Source organism: Salvelinus alpinus, chromosome 27 (assembly GCF_045679555.1).
Source record: "Salvelinus alpinus chromosome 27, SLU_Salpinus.1, whole genome shotgun sequence".
NCBI classification, from domain to species: domain Eukaryota; kingdom Metazoa; phylum Chordata; class Actinopteri; order Salmoniformes; family Salmonidae; genus Salvelinus; species Salvelinus alpinus.
The window spans coordinates 38,988,796-39,008,723 of record NC_092112.1 but is presented as its reverse complement, the minus strand read 5'-3'; the positions used below and the strand labels follow the sequence as shown (position 1 = coordinate 39,008,723).

The following is a 19,928-nucleotide window of genomic DNA, read 5'->3' as shown; positions in this document are numbered from 1 at the left end:
GTCCATTTCCTATCCGGAAGTGAGATTTCCAAAAATCGATGTCGCTCTTCGAGCCCTTGTCTATAAAAGGGCATGTCACTTAGGACTGTAGAAACACGTCATACGCCTTCCTCTGGGTGTCATGCGGAAGTGAGAGAAGAAATCAGTTGATTATCTCGTCCTGTATTTGAACACAGCCTCTTTGAGTGAGTATTGCGCAGTTTATTTTTCTTTCTGGGCGCGAAGTAGCACCTGGACTCGGCTCCTGGAAAACACTCTGTAAAGGTGAATATGATCTCTGGCTTAGATTTTATTTGATACATGTCACAATATCATCCTAAAGTATGTTATTTCAATATAGTTTAATTATATTATTGAAATGTTTTCTGGACTTTAGACGTGATGCGACGCAAGAATTTTTTCAAGATGGAGAGGTTAGCGTCGCACTGCCAGTGTGCTTGCTAATTCAAGAGGGAAATTGTTCGTTCTGGATCAAAATAAAGACGTTTCTGAACAAAGGACCCCTTGGAGAACATTCTGATGGAAGATCCACAAAGATAAGGACCCAATTTGGGATGCTTTTTCATATATCTGTCGAACTGTGCTAACGCTACCGTTTGACTAGAATCAATGTTGCTGTGTGCTAGCTATTGTAGTAAGCTAATATAACGATATATTGTGTTTTCGCTGTAAAACACTTCAACAATCGGAAATATTGTCTGTATTCACAAGATATTTGTCTTTCATTAGCTATCCACCATATATTTGTCTGAAATGTTTTATGATGAGTAATTAGGTAGTTGACGTTGGTGTCTATTTTCTCTGGCTACTCCCGTGCGATTTCTGACTGTAGCTATGATGGTAGCAGTAATGTAAAACTGATTTATAGCTAAAATATGCAATTTTTTTGAACAAAACATAGATTTATTGTGTAACATGTTATAGGACTGTCATCTGAGGTAGTTTTTTCTAGGTTATTTAGGTTGGTTCTAGGTTAGTTAGGTTGGCTTGTGCATGCTACTTGCATCCTACTTGTGCTGTGAAAAATGTCTGTCCTCTTTTTTATTTGGTGGTGAGCTAACATAAATATATGTGGTGTTTTCTCTGTAAAACATTTAAAAAATCGGACATGTTGGCTGGATTGACAAGATGTTTATCTTTCAAATGCTGTATTGGACTTGTTAATGTGTGAAAGTTAAATATTTAAAAAAAATTGATTTTGAATTTCGCGCCCTGCATTTGAGCTGGAAGTTGTCATAGGTGTACCGGTGTCGGGCTTGCAGCCCTAACAGGTTTTAAGAACTTTGAAAGTTTCTTCAAGTGCAGTTGCTAAAACCATCAAGCGCTATGATGAAACTGGCTCTCATGATGACCACCACAGGAAAGGAAGACCCAGAGTTACCTCTGCTGCAGAGGATAAGTTAACTGCAGAGGATTAACTGTTAATTTCTGCACCTCAGAAATTTCAGCCCAATAAATCCTTCACAGAGTTCAAGTAACAGACACATATCAACATCAACTGTTCAGAGGAGACTGTGTGAATCAGTCCTTCATGACTAATTGCTGCAAAGAAACCACTACTAAAGGATACCAATAAGAAGAAGTGACTTGCTTGCGCCAAGAAACACGAGCAATGGACATTAGACCGGTGGAAATCTGTCCCTTGGTCTGATGAGTCCAAATTTGAGATTTTTGGTTCCAACCACCGTGTCTTTGTCAGACGCAAAGTAGGTGAACGGATGATCTCAGCATGTGTGGTTCCCACCGTGAAGCATGGAGGAGGAGGTGTGATGGTGCTTTGCTGGTGACACGGTTAGTGATTTATTTAGAATTTAAGGCACACTTAAGCAGCATGGCTACCACAGCATTCTGCAGTGATACGTCATCCCATCTGGTTTGCACTTAGGGACTATCATTTGTTTTATCAACAGGACAATGACCCAAAAACACACCTCCAGGCTGTGTAAGGGCCAAGCAGGAGAGTGATGGAGTGCTGCATCAAATGACCTGGCCTCCACAATCACCCGACATCAACCAGATTGAGATGGTTGTGGATAAATTGGACCGCAGAGTGAAGGAAAAGCAGCCAACAAGTGGTCAGCATGTGGGAACTCCTTCAAGACTGTTGGAAAAGCATTCCTCATGAAGCTGGTTGAGAGAATGCCAAGCGTGTGCAAAGCTGTCATCAAGGTAAAGGGTGGATACTTTGAAGAATCTCAAATATAAATATATTTTGATTTGTTTAACGTTTTCATATTTGAAATGAGTACTAGTTCATTATGTACATGTCCTGATGTGTATACATATGTGTACGATACCTGTAAGACATTGGGGGCATCCTGGGATGTGCTTTAGATTGCTATTGCTGTAAGAGTTAGCCAGCATGCTCTAATTGTAATGGGCACGTTAGCCCCTGCTAAGTCACAGTTGTTTCCATGCTAACAGACGAAATCTACCGCCAACATACTGTTGTCCTGCACGTCTAATATGCTTTCTTGTGTTTATCGTCAGAGTAAACACCAATCAACTGGGCTTGCTGGCCGGACAGTCCTTTCTATAGAGATCAATCTTTTTGTATTTGCTGGACCACTGTTATATTAGCAGCCTGGTCACAGACTAGACGTAACATAGTGAATGTAAATCCGGGGACACTCAAATGAGTTTGAGACATTACATGACCAAAAGTATTTTGACACCTGCTCGTCAAACATCTAATTCCAAAATCATGGGCATTAATGTGGAGTTGGTTGACCCTTTGCTGCTAAAACTTCCTCCCCTCTTCTGGGAAGGCTTTCCACTAGATGTTGGAACATTGCTGCATGGACTAGCTTCCACTCAGCCACAAGGGCATCAGAGATGTCGGGCACTGATGTTGGGCGATTAGGCCTGGCTCACAGTCAGTGTTCCGATTCATCCCAAAGGTGTTCGATGGCGTTGAGGTCAGGGCTCTGTGCAGGCCAGTCAAGTTCTTCCACACCGATCCCAACAAACCATTTCTGTATGGACCTCGTTTTGTGCACGGGTCATTGTCATGCTGAAACAGGAAAGGGCCTTCCTCAAATTGTTGCCACAAAGTTGGAAGCATAGAATCATCTAGAATGTCATTGTATGCCGTAGCGTTAGATTTCCCTTCACTGGAACTAAGAAGCCTGAACCATAAAAAACCTGAACCATGAAAAACAGCCTATTCCTCCTCCACCGAACTTTACAGTTGGCACTATGTATTGGGGCAGGTAGCGTTCTCCTGGCATCTGCAAACCCAGATTTGTCCGTCGGACTGACAGATGGTGAAGCAGGATTCATCACTCCCAAGAACGCGTTTCCACTGCACCAGAAACCAATGGCAGCGAGCTTTACGTCACTCCAGCCAATGCTTGGCATTGGGCATGGTGATCTTTGGCTTGTGTGTGGCTGCTCGACCATGGAAACCCATTTCATGAAGATCCCGATGAACAGTTATTGTTCTGATGTTGCTTCCAGAGGCAGTTTGGAACTTGTTAGTGAGTGTTGCAACCGAGGACAGACAATTTTTACGTGCTACACGCTTCAGCACTTGGCATTCGAGTTCTGTGAGCTTGCCGTTGTTGTTCCTAGATGTTTCAACTTCACAATAACAGCACTTACAGTTGACCGGGGCAGCTCTAGCAGGGCATAAATTTGATGAACTGAGCTGTTGAAAAGGTGGCATCCTATTAGTGTCACATTGAAAGTCACTGAGCTCTTCAGTAAGGTCATTCTACTGCCAATGTGTGTCTATGGAGAATGCATGGCTGTGTGCTCAATTTTATACACCTGTCAGCAACGGGTGTGGCTGAAATAGCCAAATCTATTAATTTGAAAGGGTGTCCACACACTTTTGTATGTATAGTGTATATTACGTTCATATGGTTCTATAAGACAGAAGGTTACAAAAAAATTTAAGGAGGGGGGTTGGTTTGTTGCTTGGACTGGATGGGTAGGTGTATAATGTGAAGATCTAGCAATGCAAAGGTTGTGTGTACGAATCTCATTATGTAAACTTTTGCATTTTAGCTACCTAGCAACTTTTCAACTATTTTTAGCTACTTTGCAACTACTTAGCATGTTAGCTAACCCTTCCCCTAACCCTAACCATTTTAGCTAACCCTTCCCCTAACCCTAACCATTTTAGCTAACCCTTCCCCTAACCCTAACCATTTTAGCTAACCCTTCCCCTAACCCTAACCATTTTAGCTAACCCTTCCCCTAACCCTAACTCCAATCTTCACCTTAACCCTAACCCTAGTATTAGCCACCTAGCCACCTAGCTAATGTTAGCCACAACATACTTTGAGTAATTTGTAACATATTATACATTTGAGCAAATTTGTAACATATTGGACATTTAGCAAATTCGTAACATATCATACGAATTGTGATTAATTACATACAGTATCATACGAAATGGATGATGGAGATACACAATTAATACATACCGTACAAAATGTAACATATCATACTAAATGGAGTGTCTCGGATTTATGTACAGGTTGGTCTTAGTCACTCTCAGTCCACTCTGCACACACACGCACACATGCACATACCCACGCCCACACACATACACACACAAAAGCCTCTGCACATTGCCTGTGCTCAGGGTGGACACACTCACACACTCGCACACAACTTCAATGCATTATCAATGCACCTTGTATTAGAAAAGAAGTTCAGAAGAAGAAATAGGCCTACTTAAAAACTTGTTAGGGACAGTCGTAATCAATGCAGAGCCTTATGTCAACATCGCAGATTTTAGAGAAACAACAAATGTCGGTTCATATGAGTGTCTTATATCGGCTAAAAGCTTAAATTCTTGTTAATACTGTCCAATTTACAGTAGCTATTACTGCAAAGAAATGCCATGCTATTGTTTGAGGAGAGCTCCCAACAACAAAACACGTTTTTCACCGCGATAGGTTTTATAAATTCACCTGTGAAGGTGAAATGTGTACTTACATTCTGAAATCTTGCTCTGATTTATCATCCAAAGGGTCCCAGAGATAACATGAAGTGTCGTTTTGTTAGATAAAATCCTTTTTCATATCCTAAAAAGGTCCATATAGCATGCACAATCGATTTTGTATTTCCACTCGTTCAATTTGCAAAGAAAGGAATTTGTTAAAATCTAACCCAAAACATTGTTTCAACCGGTCAATTCATGTTTGTATGCATTCCTCTGAGATCTTAGAATGTAACCAGACTTCACTATATCATTAGCTGTGTCGTATATCCTATAGGACACGAAATTTGGTCAGAGAGCGACGCTTTCATGGCACGCCGATGACGCAGCCGGACTTCATTTGATCAACTCTATCTTTGTCAAATAAGCACCAATTGGGATCAAACAAAGCTAGCTAGATAGCCAATGAGCTGGGCTTTATGGGAGTATCCGAAAACCCTGTCTCGGTCGCAAAATGTAGGCTCTAACCTTTTGCGGTAGCATGGCTTTTCCTTCTGGACAAAAAGTATAAGAATATTCAGAGTTATGAAGTTATGAAAACTGTTTGTTTTGCAAATGCTGAACTTATATGGCTACTAATACTGGAAAATCAAAGTCTAAGTATGAGGATTTGATGATATTCTTGCAGAAAAATGTAATATGAATGCAAATGGCTCCTTCACGATTTTCCCAAATGTACCTGGTAACTTCACACTAAAAGTCATGTTGCTCGCTTCAAGTTATCCGTCTGAAACTTTGCACATACACTGCTGCCATCTTGTGAACACCATCGGAATTACAACCAGAATGATGGCTGGAAGTGGGACCTTTGTTGCATTTCAAAGATGGTGGTAGATTTTTTTATTTTCTTTGTATTCTCTTCTACCAGATCTATTGTGTTATATTCTCCTACACTCAATTCACATTTCCACAAACGTCAAAGTATTTACTTTCAAATGGTACCAAGAATATGCATATCCTGAGCTACAGGCAGTTAGATTTGGGTATGTCATTTAGGCAATCCCCAACAGTTAAAACTGCTTAGTTTGAGTGTGTGTGTGCCTACATGCATTTATGTATGTCTATGCACATGTGCATGTTTTTCTGTGTACATCAAATCAAATTGTATTTGTGTGGCGTGGACTAACAGTGAAATGCTTACTTAAGGGCTGTTCCTAACAATGCAGAGATAAGAAAATAAATAATAAAAAAATAATAACAAAAGGAATAAATACACAATGAGTAACGATAATTTGGCTATATACATGGGATACCAGTCGATGTGCAGTGGTACGATGTAATTGGGGTAGATACTGTATGTACATACACTGTAACTATGGATAAAGTGACAGATCGTAAACAGTAGCGATGAGTCAAACAAAAGTTGGTCCAGGGCCTCCCGAGTGGCGCAGTGGTCTAAGGCACTGCAACGCAGTGCTAGCTGTGGCAAAAGAGAATCTGGTTGGTGTCCAGGCTGTGACGCAGTCGGCTGCGACTGGGAGACCAATGGGGCGGCGCACAATTGGCCTAGCGTCGTCCGGGGTTAGGGGAGGGTTTGGCCGGCAGGGAGGTTCCTGTCCCGTTGCGCACTTGCAACTCCTGTGGCGGGCTGGGCGCAATGCATGCCAACACGGTCGCCAGGTGAGAGGTGCAGCTGGCTTCCGGGTTAAGTGGGCGTTGTGTCAAGAAGCAGCGCATCTTGGCTGGGTTGTGTTTCAGAAGATGCATGGCTCTCCCGAGTCTGTACGGATACCATGAAATTGATGATGTTACGTACGCGTCTAGGAAGAGGAACCAAAGCAAAGAAAGTAAATATCAAAGCCCCCTCTCCTACCTTACCTGCCTACCCACTTAACTTAGCACCACCTAGTGCGCTAACCAAAATACAGGGGGTGGTCCACCCAGGTCTTACCTAGTGTGCATAGACAGTGAATACTACAGGTTATGTATGCCTGCAGGCCTCTTGCCTAAGCACTCCCTAGGTCCCTTCCCCCCTGGGAACAAAACAGAATACAAACATAAGTAAACAATTTCAATAATCAAAAACACTGCCTCCTATGGGGACACACATATCTTAAAAGCAGCGGCTACAAAGTACTTAACAAAAATCTCTCAGCAAAAACCAACACAGGACATACAAGAATCTCTCTCTGAGCCACAATCAATACAAGATATAACAATAAGCTCTTTCTAAGAAACAACTAACACCAATTATCACCCTCAGCAACAATCACAGAACATAACCATCAGCTCTATCTGAGAAACAACCAACACAGGATATCACCCTCAGCTCTCTCCTGAACAGAACAGAACACTGGCTTATATAGTTGGAAGAAGGAGTCTAATGGGATACAGCTGTATCCTGACGAGGGGGCGTGGTCAGCGCTCCAATTAGCAATGGGGGCCGACCAATCAGCTGCTTGGGGGAACACACATACATACAAAACCACAACACAGAAACTGGGGAATGTAACAGAGGAGAAAAAAAAGGTTGTGCAAAAAGGGTCAATGCAGATAGTCCAGATAGCTACATAACTAACTATTTAGCAGTCTTATGGCTTGGGGGTAGAAGCTGTTAAGACTTGGCGTGCGGTAACAGAGAGAACATGCATGTGTGTGCGCCTGTGGACGGCATGTAGCCTAGTGGTTTAGAGCATTGGGCCAGTAGCCAAAGGGTGGCTGGTTTGAATCCCCTAGCCGAATAGGTGAAAAATCTGTCAATGTGCCCTTGAGGAAGGCACTTCACTATAATCGCTCTGGATTAGCAAATGCTAAATGACCCCCAAAATGTTTTTTTTTTTATGTAGTGTGTGCCCACACAAAACAGAAATCGGGTGGGTCTGTTTTTTTGTTCCATTTGAATGCTTTCTCCACCACAGCTAGTGTTGATTCCCTTGCTCTCCCACAGTATTCCTCCGCCGGTTGGACACAGAGTCCCACTGCTGGCATTAAGATGGAAGGAAGGATTACAGAGGAGCTCTGCCTTCCCATACAGGCCCGAGCGCTACACTCTCCACAACAGCACAACTCTCCAGAACATTGCAGCAAAAACCTACGCACTGGCTGTCGGCATCAAATAACTAATCCTTTTGGATGAACACCAGGCACCTCACAGAGGCTCGCAGAGGAACAAACTGGGAAAAATGGGTCCCTTTAAGATGGAAAAATACACAGTGTCTTTTAGAATAAAAGTTTTCCTCCACTGTTGGGGAGAGCGAGACGGTTGTTAATATTGCTGATGACAATGGGTTACATTGACGTCCATATTTTCTCGACAGTTTGGGGGATTCCCCCAAGGATACCCGGCGATGACATATCTCCTTTGAACAGCAATGATAAGGCTGATTACATTTATTCTGATTAATGTAGAATATCTTTGCGATCTGAATTTAAAGTGAAATATGTTATCAGACGTAGTCAGTGGTGAACACGTGTTTGACTAATACAAGCGCGTATGTGTGTTTGCATGCACACATATGCACGCATATGTGTCAGTGTATCTCATTGTGTGTCAGCGTGTGTATGACACCGAGCTGGATGCACCCTCCCTTTTATTCTGTGAAAGTGTGTGTAAAGCCAGAGATGACAGCCGACAGTGTCCATATGGTAGCTCTAAGGAGCCATGACTGCTGCTATTGCTCTGCCAAAGAAATTCTCTCTCTGCATGCTGGGAGTGGTTGGTGCATGCTGGGAATTGTATGAGCGAGTGCGAGTGTTGTCTGGAGTTGTTGCCTGTGTTTCCCTTCTTGTTTCCTTTTCTTGGTGGTTTTCCTTTTTCTATGCATGATTAAGGTTATTGTTTATTTAATTTATTTGTTTATGGTAGAATTAAGTATATTGTTTTTCTTGTTGGAATTGCCCTGGCTTTGGCAGGGATGACGACCCACATGGGGACGCCGTCCCTGTCACTTCGGCACGGCTCTAGGTGTATTACTGAAGCTACTGTCACGGTGGAGGAGTTTCTGGTCGCCGTAGGAGAGAAGGTAGGCTATGAAAATGTTTCTTATGCTTCGCGGATGAATAAAGCGGTGGTGGTTTTTCTTAAAGAAGAGCATCTTGTTGATCGGATGGTTGAGCATGGTGTACTTCTTAAAGGTATGTTTATTCAAGTTACGCCGCTTTTCTCTCCGTCAACAAGGGTAACGATTTCGAAAGTACTGCCGTTTTATTCCCAATGAGCTATTGGAGGGCGAGTTATTGCAGTTTGGGAAGTTTGTGAGTTTAATTAAGGTTGTCCCGTTGGGTTTCAAACACCCGGCGTTGAAACAGGTTATGTCGTTTCGGTGACAGACGTTCATGTTTTTGGACTCACCGGAGCAGACTATGCAGTTATAGTTTAAAGTCAAGTATGACAACGGACTATATATGGCTTATGCTAGTATGGGTAGTCAACGGTGTTTTGAGTGTGGGGATGTTGGCCATAAGCAACATGCTTGCCCGAAAAGGGAGAAGTTGGAGGGAGGGGCGCAGGTGGTCCTCGTAACGCCTGGGCCTACTGATGTAGGGAGAGGTGGGCCGACAGTGGTAGAGCAGCCACAAGCACCTTTTGCTGAGGAACAAGTTGTCCGTGTTGAGGGTATGGAGTTGCAGCTTGTACCAGAGGGGAACATAGCGTGTGATGTGCAGCATAAAAATATTGTTGTAGGAGGTAAGGACGGATCTGGGGAGACATTTCCTCAGACTGGTGAGGGGGTTCATGTGGAGCTAGACTCCCAGCTAGTAGAGGAGATGCCCAGTACGAGTGATGGGGTGCAAGTGGGGAGTGTTGAGAGGGATGTGGCTGAGGGGAGTCAGGGGTCTGTGGCCTCAGTTGAGGAAAATCAGGAGAAGGATATGGATATCTCTTTCGAAATGATAGCAGCTGGCGACGACTCAATTTACAATCTAGAGGAGGTAAATGGGTTTTTGGATCAGACTTTTGGGAAATCTGAAATTGGCAGATTTTTGGGATGTTGAGTTTGTGAGGTCAGCTGTGGTTTTACAGAAGACGGTGGGGTTGGACCAGTTGATTGTGAAGAAGCGTTCTCACTTGAGGGAATGTGTTACTGCTGTCACGGCAGCAAAAGGTAGTGGGAAACGTGGTAAGGTTAAAAGAAAATTAAAACAATTATGATGATCATCCCTCAGTTTTTTTTCTCTTAGTCTGGTTTCTCTGTGGTTTGTTATGCTTTTCCTTTCTCTTTTCTATATGGAGGTACTAAGGGTAGGTTATCTCAATATTAATGGGGGAAGGGACAGGAATAAGAGGGCTTGGGTATTAGAAGTAATAAAACAGAAAAGGCTTAATTTTAATGTAGTTTTTCTACAGGAGACACATAGTGATGAGGCTAACGGGGTTGACTGGGGTATGTGGTGGGAGGGGCAGCATTTATTCAGTCATGGTGCTAATTTCAATGCTGTGGTGGCAATTTTGCTTTCCTCAGTCTTAGTGGTGACTGTGGTATCTACAACAGAGATTGTCAAGGGTCAGGTTTTGTTGGTCATGGCGGATGTTATGGTTTTTTTGTTAGTTTTTTATTTATTGTATATGCTCCTAATGAGGGTACAGAGCGTATTGCTGTATTTGCTAAAATAAAGGAAACCTTAAGACAGTGTGACCAAGAGGGGTGTATGGTTTTAGGGGGGACTGGAACTTTACAGTGGATTTGACTGTTGACCGCACTGCTGAAGAACGAAAGTTTCTATTGGACAAATTCAGGTATGTTTATCCCCGTCACGGTTCACTTTCTTAGCAGCCACATACAAACAGCATGATCACTTTTCTCATTGTATAATTCCTTCTTGCATCTACATGCTCTCCTCCTCTCACCTTTTACCTTTGCTTGTGGACTTCATTGCACAACATAACCACTGTCTGTGACCAAAGCTTTGCAAGCCAAACCTTCAAACCATAACCGCTACATACAGCCTACATCGTCACCATATTAGCTAACGTCATAGTTAACGTAGCTACTAGAAGTAACGCGTTAGTAAACCCACTACAATTATGCAGTACAGTTTACAAGAGGCAGATTAGTTTTTACACCTGTGGCAATACATTCATAAAACCAAAAGCTTACCTTGACTTGGAAGAGTTCCAGTGTTGGATAGCCATAGCCAGCTATGGTCCCGTGTAGCTCAGTTGGTAGAGCATGGCGCTTGCAACGCCAGGGTTGTGGGTTCATTCCCCACGGGGGGACCAGGATGAATATGTATGAACTTTCCAATTTGTAAGTCGCTCTGGATAAGAGCGTCTGCTAAATGACTTAAATGTAAATGTAAATGTAGCTAACATAGCATCCCTCTCTGTTTGAGCCAGGTGTTTGAGTAGCCTAAACTAGCTAGCTGCGTTTAGCTAAGTAAGTGAAAGTGAAAATACAACGAAATATACAATGCATTCGGAGAGTATGCAAACCTCTTAACCTTTTCCACATTTCGTTACAGGTTTATTTTAAAATGGATTAAATAGTTTTTTTTGTCTTCATCAATCTACATACAACACCCCATAATGACAAAAGAAAAACTGGTTTGTAGATATTTTTGCAAAAAAAAAAAAAACATATATATATATATATAACACTTACATAAGAATTCAGACCCTTTGCTCATTATTTTGTTGAAGCACCTTTGGCAGCGATTACAGCCTCAAGTCTTGGGTATGACGCTACAAACTTGGCACACTTGTATTTGGAGAGGTTATCCCATTCTTCTCTACATATCCTCTCAAGCTCCATCCCCGCTGCACAGCTATTTTCAGGTCCCTCCAGAGATGTTAGATCAGGTTCATGTCCGGGCTCTTGCTGGGCCACACAAGGACATTCAGAGACTTGTCCCAAAGCCACTCCTGTGTTGTCTTGGCTGTGTGCTTAGGGTCGTTGTCTTGTTGGAAGGTGAACCTTCACCCCAGTCTAAGGTCCTGAGAGCTCTGAAGCAGGCTTTCATCAAGGATCTCTCTGTACTTTGATCTGTTCATTTTTCCCTCGATCCTGACTAGTCTTCCAGTCACTGCCGCAGAAAAACATCCCCACAGCATGATGCTGCCACCGCCATGCTTCACCGTAGGGATGGTGCCAGGTGTACTCCAGATGTGAAGCTTGGCATTCAGGCAAAGAGTTCAATCTTGGTTTCATCGGACCAGAGAATCTTGTTTCCTTTAGGTGACTTTTGGCAATCTCCATGCGGGCGGTCATGTGCCTTTTCCTGAGGAGTGGCTTCTGTCTGGCACTCTACCATAAAGGCCTGATTGGTGGAGTGCTGCAGAGATGGTTGTCCTTCTGGAAGGTTCGCTCATCTCCACAGAGGAACTCTAGAGTTCTGTCAGAGTGACCAACGTGTTCTTGGTCACCTCCCTGACCAAGGCCCTTCTCCCATGATTGCTCAGTGTGGCCGGGTGGCCAGCTCTAGGAAGAGTCTTGGTGGTTACAAACTTCTTAAATTTAAGACTGATGAAGGCCACTGTGTTCTTGGAGAATTCAATGCTGCAATTGTTTTGGTACCCTTCTCTAGATCTGTGCCTCGACACAATCCAGTCTCAGAGCTCTTTCGGAAAATTCCTTCAGCCTCAGGGCTTGGTTTTTGCTCTGACATGCACTGTCAATTGTGGGACCTAACATAGACAGGTGTGTACTTTTCCAAATGACGTCCAGTCAATTGAATTTCCCCACAGGTGGACTCCAATCAAGTTGAGGAAACATCTCAAGGATGATCAATGGAAACAGGATGCACCTGAGCTCAATTCCGAGTCTCATAACATAGGGTCTGAATACTTATGTAAATACTTTTTTTCCGTTTTTTAATACATATTTTTAATACATTTGCAAAAAAATATATATATATATTTTGTTGTTGCTTTGTCATGATGGGGTATTGCGTGTAGATTGATGAGGAAAATAAATAATTTAATACATTTTGGAATAAGGCTGTAACAAAACGTCGAAAAAGTCAAGCGGTCTGAATACTTTCCTCTAGAATGCACTGTAGCTAGCTCTCTCTCTCTCTCACTCTCTCTTGCTTCTCCTTCATTTTTGAAGACATTTATTTAACTATTGTCTCTGTCTCTTTGAGTCAACTACTCACCACATTGTAAGCACTGCAGTGCTAGTCAGCTGTAGCTTATGCTTTCAGTACTAGATTCATTCTCTGATCCTTTGATTTAGTGTAAAACATGTCTGTCCATGCTGCAAGATCTCTAATAGGTTGGAGATCATCCTCTGGAAGTTGGCATAATTACTGTGTAAGGCTATGGAAGGGTGTGAGAACCATGAAACTCCTAGGTTTAATATTGAAGACAATGTACCCACAGGAGGATGAAAACTAGCTGACCTCTGGCTACACCATGGTGCTACCGCAGAGAGTGCTGTTGAGACTTTCGTAGACCATCATTGCAAAACAATGGTCTGTGATTTAAGCCCAACTACTAGCAATCCCCTGATTTCATCATCACGATAAGAAAACATCTTCAATAGTCTTTGAAATAGGTCTGCAATTATGTAATAAATCATTCAATCCAATTGATTACAGCATTACCCCAAAAAATGGAGAAGGCAAGTGGCCGCAGGAGGAGGTAGGACATTGGTCTGTCTGCCCAATATAAAGGATCAAAACAAAAAATAGCATAAATAGGAAAGTATACCAGTTTAATTTGAGGATGTTGACATCCGTGTCATACAGAGTGCAAAAAGCTGGGAAGACATTTTTGATGTACCTCATGGCACAGTTGATATAGGCGATACACGATTCAAGACTTTGTTTATTTTCAACTAAAATTATTGTACAGAATTCTTGCCACCAACACAATGTTGAATATTTGGGGCATCGCAGCTCTGCAGATTTTGCTGTGAGGATACAGAATCAATAGACCATTTGTTCGAGTATTGCCCGTCCACCAATGCGCCAACAACCAACAAAATGAACGAAAGAGAAAAACAACAACAGAAAACAACAATGAAAAAACTAAAGACATCAAGGAAAACAAAAATCAAAACAGCAAGGCTAACTGTATGCGTTGGAGTGCATGTGTGGCACTATTTACACGTGTGTCCGTGTGTGTGCACGTGTGTGTGCACGTGTGCGTTTAAATGCGATTGTGTGTGTATGCCTCCAGCAAAAAGGTATTGGATGTAACAGCGGTCCCCTCAGTGTCATTCAAACATACTTTTTTTGTTGTTTATTTTTACTTAATTTTTTACTTTTATCTTTGACTGTCATTCTATCCCTCGCCCAGCAACTTCACTCCCGCTTGTCTCCAGTTCCACATTTCAATCCTCAATCCTCAGCTCACCCCACTTATCTCTGCTGGCCACCCTCTTCAGATTTCTACCAGCCATATATCTTTCAACTATGCTGTGATGTTTAACATACAATTTAAATCTGTCTAATCTAATAGAATCCACAGACTGCAAGTTGAAGATAAATCATTTTACTAAGAGTATTAGTAATTGACTGACCAGGTCTCTCCAGATCTCCCAACAATGCTATTTCTAAGTTAAATTTTAGATCCATGTTATGTTTTTCATCCATTCCTTAACCTGAGACCAGAAACAGGCTACTGGGACAGTGGCAAGGCTTTTTTTTCAAAATATATACTTTAATGTTCACTAGCTGGACAGGCTAACGCAGCCGGGTACTAAACTGTAAACCAATCATAACTTTTGTACCAGCCATGGTACTATCTCTACTGATCACGTTGCCAATCATATTATCTAGACAGCTGGTGACATCTCAAGAGAGATCTCCGTCTGACAAATTGTTATCAGGTTAGTTTTAAGTTATTTCTAATCAAACTATTTAGTTATAGAAACATGACACCATCAATGCAAGCTATAAAATGACTCCCAATTTAGAACACAGCAACCTTAGAAATGTAAGTAGATCAAGTAGATCTGGAGCAGATAGCTTGATCACTAGCTGCATGTCATTCCGGGACAAGGAGTTGTATATTACAAGTAATAATTTAAGTCAACAAACACACTGTGGTCAAATCTATTATTGTTGGATTATGCAAGGCTTTAGCTAAGTCATTATTGTTTAGGAGTTATTACTTGAATTATATATTCTAAAGGCAAAAAAAATATAAAAAAAATAAAATAAAATATTCTAACTCTGTACTTTTCTTTCCCTGAAAGTGGATTTTCAGTCTAAAGGCAAATAGCCAAAAATCCCACAATCTGTGCACGTAAATAGATTTTATGTACATTATATGATGTTTTAGGGTATTCACTTTTACCCTCTGAAAAATCTTTTGAAGCAATCGTTAACATTTTTATTTTAAAGGGACGGGGGATGTTTAATTGGAATGAATTGCGGATCGCTTTAACAGGAGAGGATTTTCTGCAGGAGAGGATTTTATGTACTTTACTTTCTCAGTCACTGCCCCTCTCTCTGGCTCCACAAAGAGTTTCCACTGAAGCAGAGTGTATCAATATTAGAAATGCCCATGAAATTCTACGGATTCCTCCGTGCACTGTATATCATTTCACGGATATATGGGGATTCCAACATCCTTCATCGCCTCTTTCCACCCTGCCCGACTCAGAATAAGAGGACATATCACCTTTCACTGGCGACAAGACAGGTGTAATAAAACAAGACTGAAACATGTATCCTCCCCTACAGCATGGTCCACTACATTGTTTTTACCCCCATCGTTGGTTGATGGATTTGGTCTGCATGAAAAACACAGGACACAGCTAGGCATAGTTGGCATTAGGCTATGGCAGATAAAAAATGGCTGCCATTGAGAATACCCCCATATACTGCCCCTCTGTTACTTTTCATTATCAAAAGTAACAGTATCCGCATTCACATCTAGAGGTCGAATCTTATCATCCTCTCCATCTAGAGGAAGCATTACTGAGCAACATAAAGCAGGGCTACCTGTGGTGGCTGGGTCAGAGAGGTGGAGGATGTGCCTCCTTCTCACACCATGGATCTAGGCAACTCCAGCTGTGTTCACAACAGAAGCCAGGAAACAGCCCATTTCAAAAACAGACAAAAAGTATTGCTGTCAAAAAGATATAGCAAAATAGTATTTTACTCAAGCAATAAGACTTTTTCTTTACTTTTATAAAGTAACAACAATTGGACAACTTTGATTCAGCAGCACCAGATTTTACTTTAATGTTTAGGGTAACGAAATTAGGGTTTGAGATTGAGATTCCTCCCGCTGTTTTCTATTTACTTGAAGAGATAAAAATGCATAATAAAAACATTTATTCATGTTTTTCTGTGGAAATGAAACAAATCGTTCTGGCAAGACATGTGCAGTAGGGAGGGGCACAATACTTTTGAAGACCTCTGGCTTTGTAGTTGACTAGCAAGGCAAGAGACATGTTTAAATCTTCAACATATTTCCCTAGGTGGTGGGCCATACATAGCAAGCTATCTGCTTTAGTTTTCGAGATGATCAATCTCTGTCTAGGGAGGAGCTGGTTTTTACATATTCTGTATATTTATTTATTCTGAACACATTTCCGTTTGTTGGCAATGTAAATTCTTGCAATTTTTTTCAAAATACATACTATAATGTTCACTAGCTGGACAGGCACATGCAGCCGAGTACTAAACTGTAAACCAATCACAACTTGTGTACCAGCCATTGTTTTTTGCCTTGTTGTAACTTCTTTTTTGACTTGTTTTGTACATAATCTCTTATGACCGAAAATAACTTCTGGACATCAGAACACCGATTACTCACCACGAACTGGAAGAAGATTTTTCCTTTAACGACTCCGACGAGTCAGACTTGAAGGATATACCGCTTTCCCGGGAACAGGCCCAAATTCCTGTCATTTGCGTGAAGAGAAGACGGAAATAAGGGGGCGGAGGTCGTGCTGCCTTATGAGAATTTGTAGGCGAGCAAGTAAATCCCCACTGCCATCCGTTCTATTGGCAAACATGCAATCATTGGAAAATAAAATTGAAGACCAATGAGCAAGATTAAACTACCAACGGGACATTAAAAACTGTAATATCTTATGTTTCACCGAGTCGTGGCTGAACGATGACATGAACATCATACAGCTGCAGAGTTTGACACTGTATAAGCAGGATAGAACAGCAGCCTCTGGTAAGACAAGGGCAATCTATGTATATTTGTAAACAACAGCTGGTGCACGATATCTAAGGAAGTCTCAAGGTTTTGCTCACCTAAGGTAGAGTATCTCATAATAAGCTTTAGACCACACTATCTACCTAGAGAGTTTTCATCTGTATTTTTCGTAGCTGTCTACATACCACCACAGGCCGATGCTGGCACTAAGACCGCACTCAATGAGCTGTATACGGCCATAAGCAAACAGGAAAATACTCATCCAGAGGTGGTGCTCCTAGTGGCCGGGGAATTTATTTCAGGGAAACTTAAATTCGTTCTACCAAATTTCCACCAGCATGTTAAATGTGCATCCAGGGGGAAAAAAACTCTAGACAACATTTACTCCACACACAGAGACATGTACAAAGCTCTCCCTCGCCCTCCATTTGGCAAATCTGACCATAATTCTATCCTCCTGATTCCTGCTTACAAGCTAATATTAAAGCAGGAAGCACCAGTGACTTGGTCTGTAAAAAAGTGGTCAGATGAAGCAGATGCTAAACTACAGGACTAATTCGCTAGCACTGTCTGGAATAAGTTCCGGGATTCCTCCGATGGCATTGAGGAGTACACCACATCAGTCACTGGCTTCATCAATAAGTGCATTGGTCACGTCGTCCCCACAGTGACTGTATGTACACACCCCAACCAGAAGCCATGGATTACAGGCAACATACGCACTGAGCTAAAGGGTAGAGCTGCCACTTTCAAGGAGCGGGACTCTAACCTGGAAGCTTATAAGAAATCCCGCTATGCCCTCCGACGGACCAACAAACAGTCAAAACGTCAATACAGGACTAAGATCGAATCGTACGACACCGGCTCCGACGCTCATCGGATGTTGCAGGTCTTGCAAACTATTACATACTACAAAGGACAGCACAGCCGAGAGCTGCCAAGTGACACGAGCCTTCCAGACGAGCCAAATTACTTCTGTGCTTGCTTCGAGGCAAGCAACACAGAAACATGCATGAGAGCATCAGCTGTTCCGGAAGACTGTGATCACGCTCTCCATAGCCGATGTGAGTAAGACCTTTAAACAGGTCAACATTCACAAGGACGCAGGGCCAGACGGATTACCAGGACGTGTACTGCGAGCATGCGCTGACCAATTGGCAAGTGTCTTCACTGACAATTTCAACCTCTCCCTGTCTGAGTCTGTATTACCAACTTGTTTCAAGGAGACCACCATAGTCCTTGTGTCCAAGAACACCAAGGTAACCTGCCTAAATGACTACTGACCCATAGCACTCACGTTTGTAGCCATGAAGTGCTTTGAAATGCTGGTCATGGCTCACACCAACAGCCCTAATAGATCCACAGATGATGCAATCTCTATTGCACTCCACACTGCCCTTTCCCACCTGGACAAAAGGAACACCTATGTGAGAATGCTATTCATTGACTACAGCTCAGCGTTCAACACCATAGTGCCATCAAAGCTCATCACTAAGCTAAGGACCCTGGGACCAAACACCTCCCTCTGCAACTGGATCCTGGACTTCCTGATGGGCCGCCCCCGGGTGGTAAGGGTAGGTAAGAATACATCCGCCACGCTGATCCTCAACACTGGGGGCCCATTAGGGGTACGTGCTCAGTCCTCTCGCGTACTCCCTGTTCACTCATGTATGGCCAGGCATGACTCCAACACCATCATTAAGTTTGCCGATGACACAACAGTGGTAGGCCTGATCACCGACAACCAAGAGACAGCCTGTAGGGAAGAGGTCAGAGACCTGACCGTGTGGTGCCAGGATAGCAACCTCTCCCTCAACGTGATCAAGACAAAGGAGATGATTATGGAATACAGGAAAAGGAGGACTGAGCACGCCACCATTCTCATCGACAGGACTGTAGTTGAGCAGGTTGAGAGCTTCAAGTTTGTTGGTGTCCACATCGCCAACAAACTAACGTGGTCCAAGCACAGTTGTGAAGAGTGCACGACAAAACCTATTTCCCCTCAGGAGACGGAAAAGATTTGGCATGGGTCCTCAGATCCTCAAAAGGTTAATCGAGAGCATCCTGACTGGTTGCATCACTGCCTGGTATGGCAACTGCTCGGCCTCCGACTGCAAAGCACTACAGAAGGTAGTGCGTATGGCCCAATACATCACTGGGGCCAAGTTTCCTGCCATCCAGGACCTCTATACCAGGCGGTGTCAGAGGAAGACCCTAAAAATTGTCAGACTCCAGCCACCTTAGTCATAGACTGTTCTCTCTGCTACCACATGGCAAGCGGTACTGGAGCGCCAATTCTAGGTCCAAGATGCTTCTAAACAGTGTTTACCCCCAAGCCACAAGACTCCTGAACATCTAATCAAATGGCTACGCAGACTATTTGCATTGCCCCCCCCCCCCCCCCCTTTCACGCTGCTGCTACTCTCTGTTATTATCTATGCATAGTCACTTTAGTTTCTTTAATAACTCTACCTAAATGTATATATTATCTCAATTACCTCAACTAACCGGTGCTCCCGCATGTTGACTCTGTTCCGGTACGTCCTGTATATAGCCTCGCTATTGTTATTTTACTGCTGCTATTTAATTATTTGTTACTTGTATTCCTTATTATTATTTTTAAACGTTTTTTTATATATATATTTAACTGCAATGTTGATTAGGGCTTGTAACTAAGCATTTCACTGTAAGGTCTACACCTGTTGTATTCGGCGCATGTGACAAATAAGATTTGATAATATCTCTGCTGATCACGTTGCCAATCACCTTATATAGACAGCTGGTGACAAATCTCAAGAGAGATCTCCGTCTGACAAATTGCTATCAGGTAAGTCTTTTAGCTTTTTCCAATCTAACTATTTAGTTATGGAAACATGATACCATCAATGCAAGCTATAAAATGCCTCACAACTTATAACACAGCAACCTTAGTAATTTAGCAAGCTTGCTAGTGAGCTAGCTAGTTGC

General features: G+C 42.5%; 1 protein-coding gene across 2 annotated transcripts in view; it reads right to left on the bottom strand.

Moving 5' to 3' along the window:
- LOC139556528 (leucine-rich repeat and fibronectin type-III domain-containing protein 2-like) overlaps positions 1-19,928 on the bottom strand; it is a 246,877-nt gene that overhangs the window by 43,051 nt on the left and 183,898 nt on the right. The window lies entirely within an intron of this gene.